Source organism: Artibeus jamaicensis, unplaced genomic scaffold, assembly GCF_021234435.1.
Source record: "Artibeus jamaicensis isolate MK-2021 breed Jamaican fruit bat unplaced genomic scaffold, CSHL_Jam_final scaffold_916, whole genome shotgun sequence".
NCBI classification, from domain to species: Eukaryota; Metazoa; Chordata; class Mammalia; order Chiroptera; family Phyllostomidae; genus Artibeus; species Artibeus jamaicensis.
In genome coordinates, this window is record NW_026522059.1 from 38,331,272 (window position 1) to 38,344,850 (window position 13,579).

The 13,579-nt window shown below is 36.2% G+C and overlaps 1 protein-coding gene and 1 long non-coding RNA gene across 3 annotated transcripts in view; one reads left to right on the plus strand and one right to left on the minus strand.

Annotated features, from left to right (window-relative positions):
* Nucleotides 1-13,579, minus strand: part of LOC119051951 (uncharacterized) — an 86,402-nt gene that overhangs the window by 32,143 nt on the left and 40,680 nt on the right. The gene's annotated exons all lie outside the window — the stretch shown is intronic.
* Nucleotides 1-13,579, plus strand: part of PPP1R42 (protein phosphatase 1 regulatory subunit 42) — a 39,445-nt gene that overhangs the window by 10,220 nt on the left and 15,646 nt on the right. The window lies entirely within an intron of this gene.

Here is a 13,579-nt window from a genome sequence, read left to right on the forward strand (position 1 = left end):
AAAAAACTCATTGGCAACAAGTAATGAGACTATAATGTAATTCTACTTTCATAAGTACTCTGGTAGCACTAACTCAGCCTGGAACTAAGGAAGGCCACCTGGAAACAGTCATCTGTGAACTGAGCCACTGCCATGACTTCACAGCTTCTGGCTTGGTAACGAGGTGGGCTGTGGTATAATTCACATGGAACCATAGGAGAAAGAATGGGCTCATATTCCTTCCATACACAGCACTTTTGTTTTCCAAATTAATTCCAGGCAGTTTTCCACTGACCCTAAAATTCAAATGTATTACCTGGTGCATCCTGTAACTACTGTAAGGAGTAGATAACTATCAGAATAAGCATTGATGCCTTATAGTATAAAGGAATTCCTCAAAATATCCAAAGGCCATTGAACAATCACAGTAGATATTTAAAATAAAAAGGCCAGTAAGAAAGCATGAGTCAATTATTTCAACTTATACTGTGAAGGATTCCAAGAGTTTATGGAATAAATTCTACAATGAAAAATATTTTAAATTTTAGAGAGCTCTTCTAAAATTTTTAAATTGGGCATTTTGTATCCCCCAGAATTATTTAGTTTTCCTATGATTTTACAGTATTTTCCTCAGTAATGTGATTTTGTGATAGATATCTTATACATGTCATCCTACTCAAGGTGCCAGAGCCTAGAGTTTAGGTCATTGATTAAGCAGAGAAGACCTAAGCTGTGCACAGTGTTCCACATCCACCCCATTGGAAATGAGAACAGAATGGCCAAGCACAGAAGCTCATCTTTCCTGGCGAGAGAATGGTGGAGAGTTCCAATATTCCAAATTGTCATCAGTTTTAAGTGTAGGATAAGTATTTTCCCTAAATGTTTTTGTAAGCCCAGGTTCTAAGCACAATGCTTGGCAAGTAAATGTTCAGTAAAAAGTGGTAAATGACTATATCTTGAAAAATCCGGTTAGTTGTTAACTATCATAATTACCAAGATTCATTTCAGTTGTCGTCATTACTTTTAAAGTGTTATTCTATTATGCTTTTAACTCTGAACAGAAAAGGAGAGCCTGATAACAGGATAAAAATACTAGTCTCCAAATAATCCCAAAGGAAGATGTCCTGAGAGGCATTAAAAACCAAGCTATTTTGCCTACAATTATTCTTAGCACGTGTTAATAATGCATAATCAGGATTAATGTATAACCAAAATAAATACCTTCATTATTGCTGATTATTCGGTCTAATGATAGATGTCTAAGTGAGCAAATCTTTATTATTAAAACAACTCTATTTGAGCTCCCTTGTGTACTTTATCCTAAACCTCCCATCAAATTGGTCTATTCAAAAATATTTCTTATATTTTTGTTATAATATAGTATTGTATTATGTGTGCCAGGCACTGTTCTAGACCCTTGGAGAAACATGTCCTAGGCACTGGGGATACAATGACAAATATGACAAATTCTCTATTCTCAAGGAGCTTACATTACAGTGAGACAGGTGAGGGAAAGGTCAGGAAAAAATAAGCTGTGAAGATTGTGAGACTTACTATGAAGGAATTAAGTAGAATGACATATGGAACAATCAGGTTATCAAGAAAGGCCTCTGAGCAAATGATATTTATGCTGAGATCTAAGGGATGAAAAAGAAGAAATCTGTGCAGAAAGCTAGGGAAAGAACATGTCAGGCATAGGGAACAAAAGATGAGTCCAGAGAAAGCTTAAAGTGTCCAAGGAACCAAAAAGAGGCCAGTTTACTGTGATAGCAACCCCAGTGCCTTGCTCAGTTTCTGAAATGTTGTAGGTGCTCAATAAGTAATAGTTGAATAAATAAAGTCAATAGTACAACATGAGATTAGAAAGGAAGGCATAGGAGCCAGATCATAAGGATCATTTTAGGAGCAGTATAAGGAGATGGCTGCTTGGAGATGAAAAGGAGTGAATGGATTGCAGGAAGATTTTTAGGTTAAACCCACAAAACTTGCTTATGAGTAGGATGTGTTGGAATAATGAAAAGAGAAGAATCAAGGATGACTCCTAGTTTTTTGTGTAAGGAACTGGGGATAGGGCAGTAGTAGCCTTTTACAAGTTGGAGAACAGAGGGAAGGAATAAAATAATTCCTTCTGTTGAGATATCTACAGGACATTGACATGGATATGCCAACTAGGCATATGGACTTCAAAGAAGAAGCAGATTGGACACTTTGGGAGTCAACAGCATTTATATGATATTTAGAACCATGCACCTGAGTAAAAGAAAGTAGAGATAATAAATGAGGCCAAGATCAAGCACAGAAATATTCCAGTATTCAGAGACCATTTAGATGAGGAGGCATCAGTAGTCAGTGATGTAAAAGAGAAAAAGGAAGTTCAAGAAAAAGGGAAAGGCCACTTGCACTGAATGCTGTTGAGCGGTAGACATAAGGGCAAATAAGAGGTTAACAAATACATTGGACTTAACAGACTATGTCTGGTCAAGTATCACATACTATGCATGTTTCAGAACAAAGCGTGGCTTGGCAAGGATTTGCATTGTTTTTTTTTCTACCTAAAGCCACATGAACATATGAGAAACTTTCTTGTTATGGTTTGACAAACCATAACAGTATTTCATGGAGTATTTCCCCATACCTGAAATTTCAGTATATAAACTAAAAACAAAGAGAAGGGAAAATTAAAAGACTATGTGGATATAATACCTTAAAAACAAAGTTACAGGGGACAAGTTTAATTTGTGAAGTTGAACCAGGAGCTCAAAAATCACAGCAGAGGGCAATGCTGAAATGGGCATTTAGTGAAAGACAATACTAAAATGTTACAGGGCTTATGTTTTCCTCCTCTTATGCACACAAACCAGACTTTACTCTCAAAACCCTTCCTGTGTGGCTTAAAAACCTTGGGCAAGAGATTAAACAAATCCTCTCTAGGTAAATTGACCAGCTGAACAGAAAACATCTCCCAGTTCAGACACTTAAATATTCCACAAGGAAAATACCAGCAACATACCCATTGCCCTGTACTGAGACGAACCAGTTAGTAAGCCCGTCCTTCACACAGAGGTCTCATTTACTTTCATGAAAGAACAGTTATCTCAGATCACTAAACATCTGAAAGCTTCTAAAATCAAAGAAAGAAACAAACAAAAACAAAGAACTCTGAAGAAACAGATAATATGGAAACAGAGAAAAACAAAAAGTTAAAGTTTAACAAATTTCACTACAATTAATTTATTAAGAGCAATAAAAAAATTCTATAACCTTTAAGTAAAAACAGAATTCTCTTTTTTTAAAAAAAAGCATATTATATGAATGAGAGGACTTAAAAATTTAAAATAGAACAAAGTTAAATATTCAATATAAAGCTTAAATGATAAAATTGGGTAAACATTCCAGAAAGAACAAAAAGAGAAAGAATGCAAAATAAGCAAGTAAAAAAGAAACAGACCATTAATTCAGGATATCCAATATATAAATAATAAGAGTACAAGAATGAGGAACTAGGGAAGCAAAATTATGTTTAAAATAATATAAAGGGCCATGATGTATTAACCAAGACAAGAATCATCATCCCCCTCAAAAAATAGTAAGTTAGACAAAATATGTGAAACAACTTTTTCAGACATTATACAGGACTATGATCCCTAGGAGAAAGAAAACAAACAAGGTGAGCTCTCTAATGATCCCAGCTTCCTGCCTGAAGGCACTTTCCAGACCACAGTCCAGGGAGGGAAATAGCAAACAAGAGCCATGAAAATGTAAATCATAACTGGAGAAAAGTCAGTCAAGAAAAAACATCTAGAAATAACATGACACAGAGGATAGAATTAGAAGACAAGACTTTAAAAAAAACTATTATAAATATGCTCTAGAATTTAAAGAAAGCATGAACATAAACAGAAGAGAAATGGAAGATAGAGAAAAGGTAACTTCTGGAGCTGAAAAGTATATCCAAAATTAAAATTAGTTGGATGGGATTAAAAGATTAGACATTGCAGAAGAAAAGATCAGAGAACTCAAAGACATAGCACTAAATTATCAAAACTGAGGTGCAGAAAGAAAAAAAAACACTAAAAAATGAGCAGAGCCTCAATGGCTTGTGGACTATTACAACCATTAACACATGTATGTAATGAAGCCCTAAGGGTAATAGGGACAAAGCTGGGGACTGAATGTCTGTGTACCTCCAAAATTCATAGGTTGAAGCCTAATCCCCAATATAATGATATTTGGAGGTGGGACATTTGGGAGATAATTACATCATAAGGATCCTTGTAAGAAGAGAAAGAGACGAGAGCTGTCTCTCTCTGTTGGCCATGTGAGGGTACAGTGAGAAGACAAAGTATCTGTAAATCAGGGAGACTGCTCCCACCAGGCCACAATATCTGCCAGCACTTTGATCTTGGACTTCTCAGCCTTCAGAACTGTAAGAAATAAATGTTCCTTTTTAAAGCCACACAGTCTATGGTAATTCTCTTATGGCAGCCCAAACTGACTAAGACAGGGGCAGAAAATATCTTTGAAGGAGTAGTGGCCTAGAGGTACTGCAGTTAGAGCACTCACACTTTCCTATTTCAAAACTTATTACAAATCTATAGTAACCAAGACACTGGCACTATCATAAGTATAGACAAATAGATCAATGGAATGAGACTGGGAATCCAGAAATAAACCTTCACTTTAATCAACTGATTTTTGACAAGAATGCCAAAGACAAGCCAATGAGGAAAAATAATTTTTCCAATAAATGGTGCTGAGATATTTGGACAGCTACATGAAAAAGAATCAAGTTGGATACTTTTTTAATAGCATAAACAAAAATCAACTTATAGTTGTTTTATGGGACATTTACACAACAGAATACTACTCTAACAAGCAAAATAAAGACAGACTCACAGAGAGCAAGACAACAGCTGTGGTGGGGGGTTTGGAGGTAGAGGGATAGAGGAAAAAGGACTCATGGACATGGACAACATGATTGTGGGGTGGGAGGGTATAAGGGGGATAAATGGTAATGAAAAATACAATAAGAAAGTCTTAAAAATAATTAAAATAAAATAAATAGTAAGTTAAAAATATATTTGACATGAAAAATCAATTCAAAATGGATCAGAGACTTAAATGTAAAAAGTCCAAGCTATAAAACTCTTAGGGGAAAACATAGGGATAAATTCTTATGACCTTGAATTAGATAAAGCCTTCTTAGATATAACATCAAAAGCATAAGGGAAAAAAGATGAATTAAATTCCAACAAAATTAAAAACTTTTGTGCTTCAAATACCATTAAGAAAATGAAAATGACAAGCCAGAGACTGGGAAAAGTACAAGGTGAAATTACCGTACGATTCAGCAATCACATATACTGTATGCAAATCTTTATAGTTAACTTTATTTGTAATTTTTGAAACAACCAAATTTCCCTCAAATGGGAAATGGATAAACTGTATTTATACAATGGACTATTGCTCAGCAATAAGAATCAATGAACTACTGATGCACACAGCAGCATAAACAAATTTAACAAATCATTATACTGAGCAAAATAAGCCAGACAAAAAGGAGTATATACTACATGATTCCATTTATATGAAATTCTTGAAAAAGAAACATATAGTAACAGCAGATTGATGATGGCTAGATGGGAGGCTGACTGGAAAGGGCCATGAATGAATCTTTTGGGATGATGAAAACCTTCTGTCTTGGTTATGGTGGCTGTTCTATGGATGTATATGGTTAGGTCATTTAATGCATACATTTTGTTGTATATAAATTATAACTCAATAAAATTAACTTTAAAATGATATTGGAAAAAAATTTCAGAGCCAAAGGAACTGAGTTTTCTGATTCAAACTGTCTCCCAAATGCCAGCACAATGGATAAAAACTGACCTCATGTAGGTCCATCCTTAAAAGTTTTAGGACACTAGGAATAAAGAGCTCCTAAAGGCTTCTACAGAGGAAAAGAGGGTAGAAAGAGTCAGGAATCAAAAATGCAATCAGGATTATCAGGCTTTTCAATCTGGAAGACAGTAGAATAATGCTTTCAAACTTTCAAGGTAAAACTATTCTCGATCTGGAATTATATACTTAGTCAATTTTTAAATTTTTAAACATGCAAGCTCTCAAAAAAATTTACTCCCCGCATGCACTTCCTCAGGCAGCTCTTAGAAAATGTGCTCCTCCTAAACAGGAGAGAAAACTATGACAAGGGAAGGATGGCATCTAGGAAATAGGAAAAAGACTAAGGAAATTCCTGGAATGAATTTGAAGGGAATTTGAAGTGAAGAATTGTCCTGGGACAGCATCTATGAGCCCAGGTTGCAGGAGGCTGAGTTGGTGCTAAATACATAGAAAACTAAGCAAATAAATAACCAATCAATTTTCAACTCCAGAGAAAATAAGAAGCAATCATGATGCATTATGTGGTTTAGTGATGAATATTTAAGTGAGCTTAATAATAGTGAATTTAATCCTACTTGTTAATAATCATTAATATTAACAATTTTAGTAAGACTCTTATTAACAAAATGGGGGAACAGAAGTATAGGGTTTGTAGTAGTACTTATGAGAATTAAATCATCATCAACCTAGTAGGAATTCAGTAGATAAACATTTAAGATTTAAAAATCAATAGATAGTCATTGTTATTTAACATTGTGGGGATGAGCATGTATAGAAATAACTGAAAAGTTGAAAGTTGTTTTGTTATAAGCCTTACTTTTTAAGCTTTATTATAAACTATGTGGTCTTACTAGATTTTTTAACTGTGTTGTTGTTTTGCTTTTTAAAAATCTAATTTAAAAAAGAGTAATTGGTTGGTAGGGAACAACTGGTTAATATAATTCTGTTAACATATATCACTCTATCCCCCATTAGTCTGAGAACCTTTAAGAACAAAGGATTTTGTTCTTAAATCCTTCAATCTTCAGGATTCCCTAGAACTCACCTCTGTGCCTGATACATAGTAGGCACCTACTGCACGTTTATAGAAAGAATGAATGCAGGAAAAATTAAAAGTATTCAACTATGTATATCTGGGGAAGGAATGCAAACCATCAGCAAGTTCCAGAGGTCAGCATATGCCCAAAAGTTGCTTTTCCCTCCCATTGGAGGAGATATCCAGGGAATGAGGATGAAATCTCAAGTTCTTCTACTTCCAGCAAGAAGACACAGCAGTTAAACAGGCCTCAACACAGTTTCTTAGAAGCCTGAATGTAGACCTTCCTGGGGTTCACTTGAAATGTGGTATTGAGATCCATTTTACATTATCCTCTGAAGGCTTAATCAAAGGACATGTTGAAGTTTAGCATCACATTAACTTGTTTCTCTGTATGTATTCCTGGGGTCAGATCTCCATTTTTTGGCTTTAATTTTTCCACTATTTATGCTCATTGATCAAAGTTGCCCAGAAGCTGCTGACATCAAACACCAAGCCATGGAGAGAAAGCTCAGCATGCCATACATAATAAGGTCACTGACATCCATCCTAAGAGACTTCAGCAACAGACAGCTTTGTGCCATTAGGGAAAAAAGTGGATATCATTAGAGAATCCTCAGAAAACCACTATAATTACCCAAGGTTTTAGCATTGGAGCAGCTGCTTTGATATGAACAACCATAGGTTCCTGAAATTCACCTACAGAAATACATGAAATAAGATAATAATGAAACAATAATGGTCCCTCAGATGGCTAAAAAACCTTGAATCTTCCAATCAAAATTCTGGTTTGAGCAGTGAGAAAGATATTTAAGAAAAATTAAAAGGAACACAAATAACAAGGAAAAGTACTGCCATGGCAACTGAAATCCTAGAGCTCTGTGGGAGGAACAAGAAAAGGAAAAGAAAAAAGAGAAAGGGGTCACTGGGAAATATTGACCTTCCCAAACAATACCCATGCCCCAGCCTAGAGCTACAGCACAGTGGCTACATTAGAGGCAGAGGCACAGGATAAGGACCTGCAAAAAGCTGGGTGACCAAGTGGTTTCTGTCTTTCCTGCTGTTTTGGATTACATTCCCTTTCCTCTCACTTCTAGAGACCCACATCTGCCAAGAACAACTGCCCCCACGATCCTCTCTAACCCTACCCTTATTTCTCCTACTCCCTAGTCCAAAACTGGTCCCAGGCAGAGACTTGGGGCAGTGGAGGGAAAAGTGAATAGAAGAGAAAATGAAAGAAAAGAAGAAATCCTGTCTTTTTCTATGTATGCAGTCCCTCTAAACAACTTTTTCAAAAGCAGTTCCATATAATTCTTCCTTTACAATTCCTGTCCTGCTTCTAACCTAAGATCATTCAAGCATTCATTCATTTCTCCTTATCTTTCCACTCATGGAGAGAAATAAACTCTCCTAATCTCTCCATGAGTCCATTTCTCCTTATCTCTCCTTATCTAACCTACCTTGTGGCAACACTTGCTAGACAAGTTGGGAGACAGTAGTGAGCAAAAATAGTCTTTGGCCTTGAAGAGCTCTCAGCATTAAGGGGAAGAAAAACATTAAGCACATAATTAGGCAAAAACAAATGTAAACATGCACCTGTCACATGTAGTACAAAGTTGAAGTATGGGGTTCTGAGAGGTTATAATAGGAGGATTTGCCTTAATTAGGGAGCTCATGACAGCTTCCCTTGGGAAGGGATTGCTGAGCTGCTCTCTAAGAGAGGAGAAGGGCTTACCAGGTAAACAGAATAGCATGTGCTAAGACCCTGAGGCAGGTGAGAGCATAGTGAAACTGAGGAACAGGAAGCAGAGAGAGTAAAGGTGAACAGAGGTAGAAGTTGCATAGGTCATGATAGAGAAGTCTGTCTTTATTCTAAGAACAATGGGGAGCCCCTAAGGATGTTTAAGCCAGGGGTGAAGTAATCATAAATAAGCATTTTGAAAAGATCAGCATGGCTACAGCGTAGAGAATAGATTGGAAGAGGTGAGGCTAGTTAGGAAGTGAGAGATGGTGAAAACTTGAATAGAGTTGGGGTGAAAAAAAGTGAGCGAACAGACTGGAGAGCTGTTCAGGAAGTAAAGTGGACAGGACTTGTTGATGATACCAGGAATATAGAAAAAGGAGAAGTCAAGAGTCAGGTTTTTTCCTTACACAATGGAAAACAGGAAGCTATAGAGTCGGGTTTGGGGAAGAGGGAGAAGATCGTGAGTTTTGGTCCAATTTGAGGTGCCTTTAAAATATTCCATAGCATGTATCAGGTAGACAATTGAATATATAAGGTCAGTGCTCAATGGACAGTAGAATGTCGAATTCTTTGAAAAATTGGTTAAGTGATCACTGAAACTGCCATTATGGATGAGACTGCCTAGAAATAGGAGAAGTTATGATGAAATAAATGCTCGCTGTGGCATTCCACAAAATCTGGTTCTTCTTCTCATGTATAGATGACCCTTCCTTCCTTGGTATAATAGATGTTTTACTGTTGTCATCGATGTGGACATTCTTCTTTGTAAATGTTTGCATATGAATGAAGAATATAGTGGGTTAAAATAGAGCCACATTATTTTGAATTCAAATAAATTCCTACGCTGATAAAAAAAAAGAAAAGAAAAATAGAGTGGGTTATTGGAGAAAAACACTTTTCTAGCTATGATTTTATATACATTCTGCTGTGAAAAATAATGCTGAAAAGAATAAATGTAGATTACATACAAGAAAGAAAGTAAATTGATCCCTGATGTCTGCTGCAAGGACACCTGCTCCTGCTCCTGCTCCTGCTCCCCAGAGGGAGCACTAGTGCTTAGGAAACATGGTGAAGCATTATGGGAGGTTTTATAGCACCACACCACACAGTATTTGGGCATTTTCCTCTATTAAATAGGTTGTTTTACACCCTATTCAGGCAACAGCCCACCAGGTATAACACTGTTTTTTAAGAGATGCATAAAATCTTTAAAAAAGAGAGAGAATACATCTTTTAAAAAATACAACTTTTGGGAAACAGCCTGTTTATATATTAGGAATTCCTATGGTCAGAGATTTGTTACTTGTGGGGTCAGAGATTCATGAAGATCCAAGGAGCCTGCAGAATGTGGAATCACAAAGCCATAAAGGGAGCAAGTCAGTAAGGTAAGTGCTCCAAAGACGTAAGACTGAGAAAGTCTGAGACTGGCGATGTGATAAGGTTAGAAGTGCCTGTTCAGAAGCCCCAGGCTGCAGGAGTACCAAATGACTAAGAAAGCAGAGGCAGTGACCTGGACTGTTATAACTCCAAATGTGCTCCTAGGATCAGAGCATCAGCCTCAGAAATGCAGAATCTCAGCTTCTCCCCCTGACATAAAAAATTAGAAACTGTATTTAAAGAAGATCCCTAGGTGATTTCTTAAGCACATAAAGTTTGAGAAGCACTGATATGGACTACTCTTTCAAGAAGTATAGTGATAGTAGGTAAGAAACCCAGAGGAAAGGGTGAAATTAGAAATGGAAATGCGAGAGAAAGAAGATCCAAGAGCAGGAGGCCTGTGGAAGAGGACAAAGGATGGAGAGAACCAATTACTTTGGGAAAAGAGGTAGGGCTCCTTCTTGATTGAGAAAAATGGGAAAGAGGAAAGAAAGAGAAGTGTGAGATCAAAGGTAGATAAATGAGAAAACTCTGGGTGAATGAACCAGTTCTCCCCAATAAAATTGATGGCAAAGTCAAATTCTGAGGAGAAGGAGAAAGAGAGGTTAGGCCCAACAATACACCATAATTTAGAAACTCCTTTCTTTAACGCACAGTGCTCTCATTTAAATGACATTTAATTTGGTTAAAATGTCTTTGCACTTTCTCTGTAGTTTCTTTTAAAAGATATGCTTCGATGTACTAAAATATTAAATACTTTAATGACCATTTAAAATAAAACTTTGCCTATCTCCAAGTAGTTGGATGAGCCATGAACTTTAATAGGGCCAACATTACATAGCTTGCTGACATTAAGTCAAATAAATATGGGTATAAAAATATGTAAAAACATGAAAGAAAAACTTTAAATTTATACCTATAGTTTTTATGTCTGCAAATTTTGCTAAATATATAAAATGATCTGAGAAAGTTGATCTCACAGTCAGATATATCAGTGATTTACTTCATTGGTTTTCTGATGACCATTTATCATGAGGTAAAGCATCTTCAGAATGAATGGTGGAAATAAAAAACTTGACATGTTTGCCTCTTATATAAACTAAATGTTTGATTTATAAGACACAGATGAACAAACCACTATGGCCTGTCATGTTTTTCCAGTTTCTAATTTATTCAACCTCTGCTCAATATTGATCCTGACAAGCAGAGTAACCCGAAGATAAATTTATTCACTCCACAGTTTAGTCAGAAACAAGCCAAAAATTATAGATTTTCTCAGGCAGATGATGACAGGCAGTCAGAGGGATGACAAATGGCTGTCTTTAGATTTAGTTAGGACAGTTGGACCAGACATTTCCGATAAAGATTGGAGCATACTGGTCAAATACAGGTTCATCAGTGGTCATCATTAATTGTAGAGGGAGCATTTGGCAGTGCTGCAGGCACCCATACAGGAGCGCCGCACCAGCCCTGCATGGGAAACACAATTGGCTCCCCAGGACTTTGCAGCACTCCTCTAAGTGATAGCATGACATGATCATTTATCAAACAGAGACTGTCCAGAAAAGTGTCTGCTCCCTTTAGTAACTTATTGGAGAGCAGGAAAGTGAAAGCATTTTATTAAAGACAGGAAGGCAATGAACAACCAGAGCGTATCCAAAGCGTAATCATATTTCAGCACAGGATTATTTTAGTCTTAAATAAACATGCACTGGAGGGAGTATGTCGAGGGTCATTTATCAAGTGAGGAACAATTAACAAAACTGCACAGGACTCTTATCTATATAAATGTAAAGTTCTCTTATTGTTACTATTACTTAACTTTTGGATGAAGGAACATCGTATTCAACACTAAAAGAAAAATGTAATGCACAATTCCTTCCTTACATTTTTTTTTACAGACTAAGAAAAATACAGATAAAAATCTCACATAAAATAATTAGGGCTGTATCAAACACTGTTAAATAAATGCTGTAGAGAGAGCATTATCCAGGCTTTAGGACTGAAGGATAAAGTTATAACTTTTTTATAAGTCAACTACATGTCAGTGGGTAAGAAGTTTATTCTTTATTAAATAATTTTTGCTCTCTGCTGACCAAAATGAAGAAAAACAAATTAGCTGAGGGGTGGAAGGATAGGCAAAGAGGCAAAGAATTAACACATTTATTATTACCTGTTTCATTCCAGGCATTTATATGCCATGGCAACCAATCTTAATTATCCTGACTTTATAAAGGAGGACCCAGACTTCCTAAGGTCAAACAGTAAGCAGTGGTGCCAGAAGTCTGGGATTGCCTGCTCTTTTTTTTTCTTTAACAATTTCTATTTTTCACATAAATTATTTATTTGGATACCATAGACTAGAGTCTAGCACAGAATTTAGTCCATGATTCAACAAGTTGTTTTTTGTTTTTTGTTTTTTTTGAATAATGAAGTAGGCAGAACTGGAAATACTTTTACCACTTTACGTAGGAAAACATCGGTCTCTGGAAGATTAAGGGATGTACCAGGAATTCTGCAGTGGGTACCAGACATCCAGCTGTCCTCATAATTATTCCCCAAAGATAGCATTTCTTCCTGTAGATGCAGGCATATATCTGCATGTCCCAGATTTGTTACCTTCACAATATGAGAGAGAGTTTTGTGGAGACATTTTTTAAATTCTCACCTGAGGATATACTTACTGATTTTAGAAAGAGGGGAAGGGAGAAAGAGAGAGAGGGAGGAAAACATTGATGTGAGAGAGAAACGTCTATTGGCTGCCTCCGATATGCAACCCTGGGACAAACCCACAACCTAGGCAGGTGCCCTGACTGGGAATCGAACCCATTAGCTTCCTGTTTACAAAATGATGCTTCAACCAATTGAGCCACACCAGCTAGGGCATGGAAATTTTTAATATGTAGAAGGGAACAGATGTCAACTCTTCATAGAACAAAAAAAAAGTTTTCTAAAATCTAAAGAATAAATGAAGTCTTATAAGAAGCTTTTCCAAAAATGAAACAATAAAGTATCTAAGCAACAATAAACATGGTTCAAACAAAAAATAAGATAGAAGGTACAAATAGGTTAAATAGGTCTACTAGGATAAGAGGTATCAAGTTTGGAGGTGAGAAAATAATATAGGGAGTAGAATTATCGGGCAATGTATTCTCAATTACTTTAAGCTTTGCAATTAAAAACATGTTTGAATTAATCTGTAATTTGTGTTTCCTAATTTTCCCTTAACCCCGATGGTAATTTCGGTCTTGGCTTGAAGAAAACAAATAGAAAATTCATAGGTGCTTGAGTGCTGCTACCCTCTTCACTTTTTATTAACTTTGCAATGCTTACCACCACATTCTAAGGAGCAGCCCCCAGATACGTACAAGATCACATATCTGCAGTGCTCTGAAAACCAGAAAGCTCTTCACAGAATTAATCATCAACATTTATTTTTATTAGCAGCAAAATATTTGTTTTAAAGTAATGTTTTTGCCCTAGTGAAGGTAATTTTCCTTTCCTTTATTTTTTGCTTATGGCCATTGAATTTTATAAAATCA